The sequence below is a fragment of the Sapajus apella genome, unplaced genomic scaffold, assembly GCF_009761245.1.
Source record: "Sapajus apella isolate SASKATOON/1434 unplaced genomic scaffold, GSC_monkey_1.0 scaffold193, whole genome shotgun sequence".
In the NCBI taxonomy this organism is placed as follows: domain Eukaryota; kingdom Metazoa; phylum Chordata; class Mammalia; order Primates; family Cebidae; genus Sapajus; species Sapajus apella.
The window spans coordinates 192,297-203,485 of record NW_022437133.1 but is presented as its reverse complement, the minus strand read 5'-3'; the positions used below and the strand labels follow the sequence as shown (position 1 = coordinate 203,485).

Below are 11,189 nucleotides of genomic sequence, written 5' to 3'. Positions count from 1 at the left end.
ACCATTCTGTTAGATAGCTCCGTTTTCCTTTTAGAGCCAGATATTTCTTATTACAGCATATACTCCCATTCACTCTGCAATATCCAAACACTGCTCATAGAAGAAAGGTGTTTCTACCTCGCTGAATCTAAACATATGCATCTCCCTAAGGTGAATGAAGACACAGAAGAGCAGTTTGAAACTTAACTTTCTTCTCTGTTTTAGATGCAGTCTTAGTGCTATTTATTATATGCCTGGATTTGGCCTGAAATATCTGCTTGTAGATTCTCCCCAGAAAGGGTTTCTCTGGTGGCAACTCTTGGCCAGAAGAGGAAAAAACCTGAGTGGGGGGTGCGCAGGAAAATAAGAGACAGACAGGCAGGGACAGGAGGGCTGAGAAGTCTGTGCTTCAACGGCAACTTTATTTCTCAAAGGCTTCGATTATATACATTTTTCAGGCTCTGGTTTACATCAGTGTAAGAGAAAAAACAGATCACTAATTCACATACTCTATACTATAAGGATGGCAGACACACAATCAATCAGTGGTCCTAAAAGGTGTTTGTCATTCCTGGTGCTCATAAAAAAAACATTTACATCGAGACATTGTTCTTTGTGACTGCAGTATTTTCTGGTTCCGATCATCTGGTTATCTTTTAACAGGTTTCTCCTTTTTCTGTTCCTGACTTAACTTTATCACAACTTCCCTCTATCAGGCGTCCCTGTGTCTGGGCTAGACCACCCGTCTTGTGAAACGTGCTTTGCAAGTATTCACACGGCTGGATTCCCAACAGGTTTCTTAACTGCTGCAAACACAAATCAGTTTATCTCTGTATGTTGAATGCACACCTTGACAACCATTCAGTTAGATAGCTCCGTTTCCCTTTTAGAGCCAGATATTTCTCATTACAGCATATACTACCATTCACTCTGGAATATCCAAACGCTGCTCCTATAAGAGAGGTGTTTCTTACTCACTGAATCTAAACATAGATGCAGCTGACTAAGGTGAATGAACACACAGCAGAGCAGTTTGAAAGATATGTTTACTCTGGGTTTTAGATTCAGTCTTACCGCTATTGCTTATATACCTGGATTCGGCTGGAAATGTCTGTTTTTAGATTCTCCCTAGAAAGGGTTTCTGAACTGCTGCATACACACATCTGTTTACCTCTGTAAGCTGAATGCATACCTTGACCACCATTGTGTTAGATAGCTCCGTTTTTGTTTTAGAGCCAGGTATTTCTCATTACAGCCAAACTCCCATTCACTCTGGAATATGCAAACACAGCCTTTAGAAGAAACGTGTTTCTAACTCACTGATTCTAAACATAGATGCAACTTCCAAAGGTGAACGAACACACAACAGAGCACTTTGAAAGATACGTTTCTCCTGTGTTTTACACGCAGTCTTACTGCTAATTCCTATGTGCCTTTATATGGCTGGAAATATCAGTTTCCAGGTTCTCCAAAGGAAGGGTTTCTGAACTGCTACATGTTTTTTGGGGGGCAGAGATTTTTTTTTATGTTTACAGTGATCACCTGTCAAACTGTTCTGCTGTGTTATATTTCCCAAATGGGGTTTCAACCATCTTAGAAATTCAATGGTCTAAGAACTGCAGTTCTTGAGTCCAACCTCCTGGAAAAGTGAAGAAAAATCTCTAGCTCCAACTGCTTGTCCCAGTACTTGTTGACAATGTCGGTGATTTTCTGTTTCTGATGGACATGGGGTGGACTGTAGAAGTCACTCTCCAGTGTCTTTCTTCTACAAATGTTAATTACAGTCTGCCTCACCAGAAAGCCAAGAGCTGGCCTGCTGACAATCATCCCATCCACAAGAGGGATGACCATGTTAAATTTTCCAGTGGCTCCTTGAATTTTTATCCAGAATAAAAGTGTTTACAGGGTGGATGAAGATGACAGGAACTTCTTTTTCAAGAGTCGTAGATCTCAGTGAAGTGCTACTATTTACAGTAGTTTCCACACCAGTACTGAGCTCTGTCATCAGCCCTGAGAGGGGAAAGTTTTCTATATCATCATAGCACTCCACCAGACTACAGAAACTCTTGTCTCAGGTCCAAGGGGAGGAACAGGGTGACCCTGAGGCAGCTTCTTCAATCTGGAACTGGGACTGAGCCTGTGTGAGGAATTAAGATTGTCTGTATGATTGGGGAAAAGCTCAAGTGTCAGGGATGGCTGTTTCAGAATTCCTGGCATAAGATCCATATTTGAATCACTATCTTGGTCTGAGATGTTTCTTTCCAATGAATCAGTTAAGGACTCCACAGGAGAAGGAACCACAAAAGCTATTTCCATAAGGGCATCAGCACCTTCTTCTGTCCACTGTAAATGCTAGCTCCAATATCTTCAGAGGAAATCACTTCTTCTTGTTGAGATTCTTCACCATCATCACAACAATTAATAGACCAACTGGTGGAAACATGCCCAGTCCAACCAGGGTGTTTGCCCACATCAACTGACCAGTCAAGAGAAAGCAAAAATTCTAGGAAATGTGGCTGAACAGTTCTGGAAGACTCCACATTCTTTAAAATCTCTTGGTTCATTTTCTGACCTGGCTTCGTATAGAAAATAAAAACTGTGTCAAAAGGACTACATGGCAAGAGATCCAGATACCCAGTGTCATCAAACAATCCCAGTATCATGGAATCAAGTGCAATAAGGTGAGGAGGTAGATGACTATTTGGAGGTTCCTTTAATGCTTCTAAGGACAAAAATCAAAAGTGTGAGAGGAAAAGGTGGGCTGTTTGGAATTCCTAGGCAGGAGGCCATGGCTTGCAATCCGTAACTGGGTCAGGAAAACTTCTCTTCTGCAATTCCTCCTTACTCTGTTGCTCAAGGTGCATTTCATAAGCAATCTGCTGGGCCATGCCACTCCTTAATTTTTCATGTCTCTCTCCTAATTCTTCAGTGACCATTTCATGCAAATCTAGAATGTTGAGATCTGCTTTCACAAAGGAATCTTGTCCACCTCTTCAGGAAATGACCAATGTTTCACAGAATATTTAAATCCAACATCATTTTTAGAAACTGGGCGAGGTTCAGGCACAAAAAGCTTCTGATTTGCTTTTGCTCCTCTGGGTAAAAGACAAAGCTGTTGCACCCAAGCAAGTCTTCCAGACATCCCCCAGACCAGCACAGTGACAGAGGGGAAAAAATCATTCTGCTCATTTCCAAGAGGTTGTTCCAGTATTGCCAGGATGACACTGTTATCCAAGACAAAGTACTGGAAACTATGCTTATTTATGGTTGGCAGCCTGGAGTATTTAATCAAAGTGGTCTCATTCACAAGACTACAAGGAGAGGCAGGACCACTAAGTGAAGGGAATGTGCCAAGCAACTGCATAATGCATGTTAGGGTAGCTTCAGCAGCATCCTTTACCCTCATAGATGCAGGGTTTGGCTCCTTATGTCCTTTGTACTTGGCATTTTGCTCACTGTGCTTGGACTTACTTCCTGAGATACTCAGTTCCACAATCTCCAGTACTTCCTTAAGGCAGTCCTTTTCATCAAGCATATCAGGGTGCTCTGTCAGCCAGACACAGACACACTGAAAAGCTGCCACTATCATGGAGTGCAGATCCATGGAGTGAAGAGGAGCTGGCCGACTACACTGATAAACAATGTAGCCGCACACAGAACTGATGTCTCGCTTCCGGTCTCCTGAGTCAACCATCACCTTTACCTTTGCAAGGCCAGAGAGGAGGTCTAGAGCTGCCAGTGCAAGACTGTGTACCAGAAGGCGCTTGACCTGGACTGCAACTGTAAGGAGGTGGCAGATGGCTACCAGCACTGTCTGATGGCGCAGTGCAACTGGCATGATAGCCCCGAATATGTAAAGTGACAAGCCATGGCGAACCCCGAGGTGCAGCAGATCATGAGTGACATAGCCATGCGCCTTATCCTGTAACAGATACAGAAGGAAACCCAGGCACTCAGTGAACACTTAAAGAATCCTGTAATAGCACAGAAGATCCAGAAGCTGATGGATGTGGGTCTGATTGCAATTCGGTGATGACTTGTTCAACCCATCTTCCCTTCGCCCTCATGTGGAAGAGGAGCTGGGACCGTGGTGAGCAGCATGGAGTGGAAGGGAGAGCAGGGAGAAAGAAGGCTTCATCTCTATATTTATACATAACCCCAGGAAGACACAGAGACTTGTAATTGGCACTGTTCGTGCAGCTGCTGTTTCTGGGCCTTCCCGGCATATGCATGGTCTCTTCACGGCTGCCCTGGAGTTCAGTGTCTCCATCCCCTGCCCCTAGTCGCTGGCTCAACTGCTCTCCCATAGTTGGCTATTTTTTATTTGGGGCAGTGGGCATGTACGGGGAGGGAAGCTGTCTCATGTTTATTCCACAACCCCTTCTCCAATAAAACAAGCCAGTTGGGCGTGGTTATAAAAAAAATGAGTTTAACTCTGTAAGTTGAATGTACACCTTGATCACGATTCTGCTAGATAACTCCGTTTTTGTTTGGAGCCAGATATTTCTCATTACATCTTATACACCCATTCACTCTGGAATATCCATACACAGATTTTAGAAGAAACGTGTTTCTGACTCGTTGAATCTAAACATAGATGCACCTTCCTAACGTGAATGAACACACAGCAGAGCAGGTTGATATGTAGGTTTCTTCTGTGTTTTAGTCGCAGTCTTTCCGCTAATTCTTATATGCCTGTATATGGCTGGAAATATCCGTTTCTAGATTCTCCAAAGAAATGGTTTCTGAACTGTTACATGCACACATCAGCTTAAGGCTGCAAGTTGAATGGACACCTTGACAACCATTCTTCTAGGTAGCTCCGTTTTTGTTTTAGAGGCAGATATTTCTCATTACAGCGTATACTCCCGTTCATTCTGGAATATACAAACGCAGTTTTTAGAAGAAACGTGTTTCTAACTTGCTGAATCTAAACATAGTTGCAACTTCCTAAAGTGAACCAACACACAGCAGAGCAGTTTAAATATACATTTCTCCTGTGTTTTATACTCACTCTTACTGCTAATTTTTATATGCCTGTATATGGCTGGAAATATCAGTTTCTAGATTCTCCAGGAAAACGTTTGTGAACTGTTACATGCACAATTCAATTTACCTTGTATGTTGAATGTATATCTTGACAAGCATTCAGCTAATTAGCTCCATTTTTGTTTTAGAGCCAGATATTTCTCATGACAGCGTATACTCCCATTCACCCTGGAATATACAAATGCACCTTTTAGAAGAAACGTGTTTCTAACACTCTGAATCTAAACATAGATTTAACTTACTAAGGTGACTGCACACACATCACAGGAGTTTGAAATATATGTTTCTCCTGCATTGTAACACAGTCTTACTGCTAATTCTTTTATGCCTGTATATGGCTGCAAATATCCGTTTCTAGATTCACTAAAGTAAGGGTTTCTGAACTGCTACATACACACATCAGTTTAACTGTGTAAGTTGAATGTACAGCTTGACAACCATTCTGCTAGATAGCTCGGTTTTTGTTTTAGAGCCAGATATTTCTCAATACAGCATATACTCGAATTCACTCTGGAATATGCAAACGCAGCTTTTAGAATAAAAGTGTTTCCAACTCGCTGAATCCAAACAGAGATGCTACTTCCTAAAGCGAACCAACACACAACAGAGAAGTTTGAAATATACGTTTCTCTCGTGATTTAGACGGAGTCTTACTTCTAATTCTTTTATGCCTGTATATGGCTGTAAATATCCGTTTCTAGATTCTCCAAAGAAAGGGTTTCAGAACTGCTACATACACACATCTGTTTACCTCCGTAAGTTGAATATACACCTTAACAACCATTGCTCTAGATTGCTACATTTTTGTTTTAGAGCCAGATACTTCTCATTACAGCATATACTCCCATTCACTCTGGAATATCCAAACGCAGCTTTTAGAAGAAACGTGTTTCTAACTCGCTGAATCTAAATGTAGATGCACCTTCCTAACGAGAATGAACACACAGCAGAGCAGGTTGATATATACGTTTCTCCTGTGTTTTAGTCGTAGTCCTTCTGCTAGTTATTATATGCCTGTATATGGCTGGAAATATCAGTTTCTAGATTCTCCAATGAAAACGTTTGTGAACTGCTGCATACACACATCAGTCTACCTTGTATGTAGAATGTATATCTTGACAACTATTCTGCTAGATATCTCCATTTTAGTTTTAGAGCCAGATATTTCTCATGACAGCTTATACTCCCATTCACCCTGGAATATACAAATGAACCTTTTAGAAGAAACGTGTTTCTAACACTCTGAATCTAAACATAGATGAAACTTCCTAAGGTGAACGAATATATTGCAGAGCAGTTTGAAATACACTTTTCTCCTGTGTTTTAGACTCAGTCTTACTGCTAGTTCTTATATGCCTGTATATGGCAAGAAATATCTGTTTCTGAACTGCTACATACACACATCAGTTTAACTCTGCAAGCTGAATGTACACCTTGAAAATCATTCTGATAGATAGCTCAATTTCTGTTTTAAAGCCAGATATTTCTCATTACAGCATACAGCCCCATTCCTTCTGGAATACCCAAATGCTGCTTTTAGTAGAAACATGTTTCTAACTCGCTAAATCTAAACTTAGGTGCAACTTCCTAAGGTGAACGAATACACAGCAGAGCAGTTTGAAATACACTTTTCTCCTGTGTTTTAGACTCAGTCTTACTGCTAATTCTTGTATGCCTGTATATGGCTGGAAATATCCGTTTCTAGATTTTCAAAAAAAAAAGGATTTCTGAACTGCTACATTCACACATCAGTTTAAGTCTGTAAGTTGAATGTACACTTGACAAGCATTCTGCTAGATTGCTCCATTTTTGTTTTAGAGCCAGATATTTCTTATTACACCATATACTCCAATTCACTCTGCAATATCCAAACACTGCTTTTAGAAGATACGTGTTTTGAACTCGCTCAATGTAAACATGGATGCAACTTCCTAAGGTGAACGAACACACAGCAGAGCAGTTTGAAATATAGGTTTCTCCTGTGTTTTAGACGCAGTCTTAATGCTAATTCTTTTATGCCTGTATATGGCTGGAAATATCCGTTTCTATTTCAGCAAAGTAACGGTTTCTGAACTGCTACATACACACATCAGTTTAACTGTGTAAGTTGAATGTACAGGTTGACCACCATTCTGCTAGATAGTTCCACTTTTGTTTTAGAGCCAGATATTTCTAATTATAGCATATAGCCCAATTCCATCTGGAATATCCAAACACTGCTTTTAGAAAAAACCTGTTTCTAACTCGCTGAATCTAAACATAGATGCAACTTCCTAAGGTGAACCAACACACAGCAGAGCAGATTGAAATATATGTTTCTCCTGTGTTTTAGATGCAGTCTTACTACTAATTCTTATATGCCTGTATATGGCTGGAAATATTCGTTTCTAGACTCTCTAAAGAAAGGGTTTCCGAACTGCTACATATACACATCAGTTTAAGTCTGCAAGTTGAATGTACACCTCTACAACCATTCTGCTAAATAGCTCTGTTATTGTTTTAGATCCAGATATTTCTCATTACTGCATATACTCCCCTTCACTATGGAATATACAAATGCACCTTTTAGAAGAAACGTGTTTCTAACACTCTGAATCTAAACATAGATGCAACATCCTAAGGTGACCGCACACACATCACAGGAGTTTGAAATATACGTTTCTCCTGTGCTGTAACGCAGACTTACTGCTAATTCTTATCTGCCTGTATATTGCTGGAAATATCCGTTTCTAGATTCTCCAAAGAAAGGGTTTCTGAACTGCTACATACACACATCAGTTTAACTCTGCAAGCTGAGTGGACACTTGGAAAACCATTCTGATAGATAACTCCATTTTTGTTTGAGAGCAAGATATTTCTCATTTCAGCGTATAGCCCAATTCCTTCATGAATACCAAAACGCTGCTTTTAGAAGAAACATATTTTTAACTCGCTATATCTAAACATAGATGCAACTTCCTAAGGTGAACCAACATACAGCAGAGCAGTTTGAACTATATGTTTCTCCTGTGTTTTAGACAAAGTCTACTGCTTATTCTTTTATGCATTTATATGGCTGGAAATATCAGTTTCTAGATTCTCCAAAGAAAGGGTTTCTGAAATGCTACATACACATATCAGTATAAGTCTGCAAGTTGAATGTACACCTTGACAAACATTCTGCTGGATAGCTCTGCTTTTGTTTTAGAGCAAGATACTTCTCAATACAGCATATGCTCCAATTCACTCTGGAATATGCAAATGCAGCTTTTAGAAGAAAAGTGTTTCCAACTTGCTGAATCCAAGCAGAGATGCTACTTCCTAGGTGAACCGACACACAACAGAGCAGCTTGAACTATACATTTCTCCCGTGTTTTACACGGAGTCCTACTGCTAATACTTTTATGCCTGTATATGGCTGTAAATACCCGTTTCTAGATTCTAAAAATAAAGGTTTTCTGAACTGCTACGTACAGACCTCTCTTTACCCCTGTAAGTTGAATATACACTTTGACAGCCATTGTGCTAGATTGCTTCATTTTTGTTTCAGAGCCAGATATTTCTCATTACAGTATATACTCCCATTCACTCTGGTATATTGAAACGCAGCTTTTAGAAGAAACGTGTTTCTAAATCACTGAATCTAAACATAGATGCAACTTCCTAAATTGAACGAACACACAGCAGAGCAGTTTGAAATTTATGTTTCTCCTGTGTTTATACTCAGTCTTAATGCTAATTCTTATATGCCTGTATATGGCTGGAAATATCCATTTCTAGATTCTCCAAAGAAAGGGTTTCTGAACTGCTACATACACACATCAGTTTAAGTCTGCAAGTTGTATGTACACCTTGACAACCATTCTGCTAGGTAGCTCCGTTTTTGTTTTATTGCCAGATATTTCTCATTACAGCATATACTGCCATTCTATCTGGAATATACAAACGCAGCTTTTAGAAAAAACGTGATACTAACTCACTGAATCTAAACATAGATGCAACTGCCTAAAGTGAATAAACACACAGCAGAGCAGTTTGAAATATACGTTTCTTCTGCGTTTTAGAGGCAGTCTTACTTCTAATTCTTATATGCCTGTGTATGGCTGGAAATATTTGTTTCTAGATTCTCCAAAGAAAGTGTTTCTGAACGGTTACATACACACATCAGTTTAACTGTGTAAATTGAATATAGACTTTGACAACTATTCTGCTAGTTTGCCTCGTTTTTGTTTTAGAGCCAGTTATTTCTCATTACAGCATATTCTCCCATTCACTCTGCAATTTCCAAACGCAGTTTTTAGAAGAAACGTGTTTCTAAATTGTTGTATCTAAACATAGATGCAACTTCCTAACGTGAACGAACACACAGCAGAGTAGTTTGAAATATACGTTTCTCCTGTGTTTTAGACACAGCCTTACTGCTAATTCTTACATGCCTGTATATGGCTTGAAATATCCGTTTCTATGTTCTCCAAAGAAAAGGTTTCGGAACTGCTGCATACAAACATCAGTAAATCTCTATAAGTTGAATGTACACCTTGACAACCATTCTGCTACATAGCTCCTTTTTTGTTTTAGAGCCAGATATTTCTCATTACAGCATATACTCTCATTCACTCTGGAAAATAACAACACAGCTTTTAGAAGAAAAGTGTTTCTAATTCACTGAATCTAAACATAGATGCAACTTCCTAAGGTGGACCAACACACAGCAGAGTAGTTTCAAATATACGTTTCTCCTCTGTTTTAGAGGCAGTCATACTGCTAATACTTATATGCCTGTATAGGGCTGGAAATATCCGTTTCTGAACTGCTACATTCACACATCAGTTTAACTCTGCAAGCCGAATGAACACCTTGAAAACCATTCTGATAGATAGCTCCGTTTCTGTTTTAAAGCCAGATATTTCTCATTATAGCATGCAGCCAAATTGCTTCTGGAATACCCAAACGCTGCTTTTAGAAGAAACATGTTTCTAACTTGCTAAATCTAAACATAGATGCAACTTCCTAAGGTGAACGAATACACAGCAGATCAGTTTGAAATATACGTTTCTCCTGTGTTTCAACGCAGTCTTACTGCTAATTCTTATATGCCTGTATATGGCTGAAAATATCCGTTTCTAGATTCTCCAAAGAAAGGGTTTCTGAACTGCTACATACACACCTCAGTTCAACTCTCTAAGTTTAATGTACACTAGACAACTATTCTACTAGATTGCTCCATTTTTGTTTTAGAGCCAGATACTTCTCATTACAGCATGTAATCCCATTCACTCTAGAATATCCAAAAGCAGCTTTTAGAAGAAACATATTTCTAATGCCGTGAATCTAAATATAGAGGCGACTTCCTATGGTGAACCAACACACAGTAGAGCAGTTTGTAATATATATTTCTCATGTGTTTTAGACGCTGCCATACTGCTAATTCTTATATGCCTGTATATGGCAGAAAATATCCGTTTCTAGATTCTCTAAAGAAATGGTTTCTCCTATGAGTGAGAACATGCGCTGTTTGATCTTCTGCTCTTCTGTCAGTTTGCAGAGAATGATGGTTTCCAGGTTCATCCATGTCCCTACAAAGGACCCTAACTCATCGTTTTTGATGGCTGCATAATATTCCATGGTGTATATGTGCCACATTTTCCCTATCCAGTCTATCGTCAATGGGCATTTGGGTTGGTTCCAGGTCTTTGCTATTGTAAACAGTGCTGCAATGAACATTCGTGTGCACGTGTCCTTATAGTAGAACGATTTGTAATCCTTTGGATTACAGTAATGGGATTGCTGGGTCAAATGGAATTTCTATTTCTATGTCCTTGAGGAATCTCCACACTGTCTTCCACAATGGTTGAACTAATTTACACTCCCACCAACAGTGTAAAAGTGTTCCTATTTCTCCACATCCTCTCCAGCATCTGTTGTCTCCAGATTTTTTAATGATTGCCATTCTAACTGGCGTGAGATGGTATCTCAATGTAGTTTTGATTTGCATTTCTCTGATGACCAGTGATGATGAGCATTTTTTCATATGTTTGTTGGCCTCACGTATGTCTTCTTTTGTAAAGTGTCTGCTCATATCCTTTGCCCACTTTTGAATGGGCTTGTTAGTTTTTTTCTTGTAAATCTGTTTTAGTTCTTTGTAAATTTTGGATATCAGCCCTTTGTCAGATGGGTAAACT

At 39.6% G+C, this 11,189-nt stretch overlaps 1 pseudogene; it reads right to left on the bottom strand.

Moving 5' to 3' along the window:
* Window positions 1-1,588: 1,588 nt before the first annotated feature.
* On the bottom strand, window positions 1,589-3,817 carry LOC116543710 (annotated as a pseudogene).
* Between the last annotated feature and the right edge of the window lie 7,372 nt (window positions 3,818-11,189).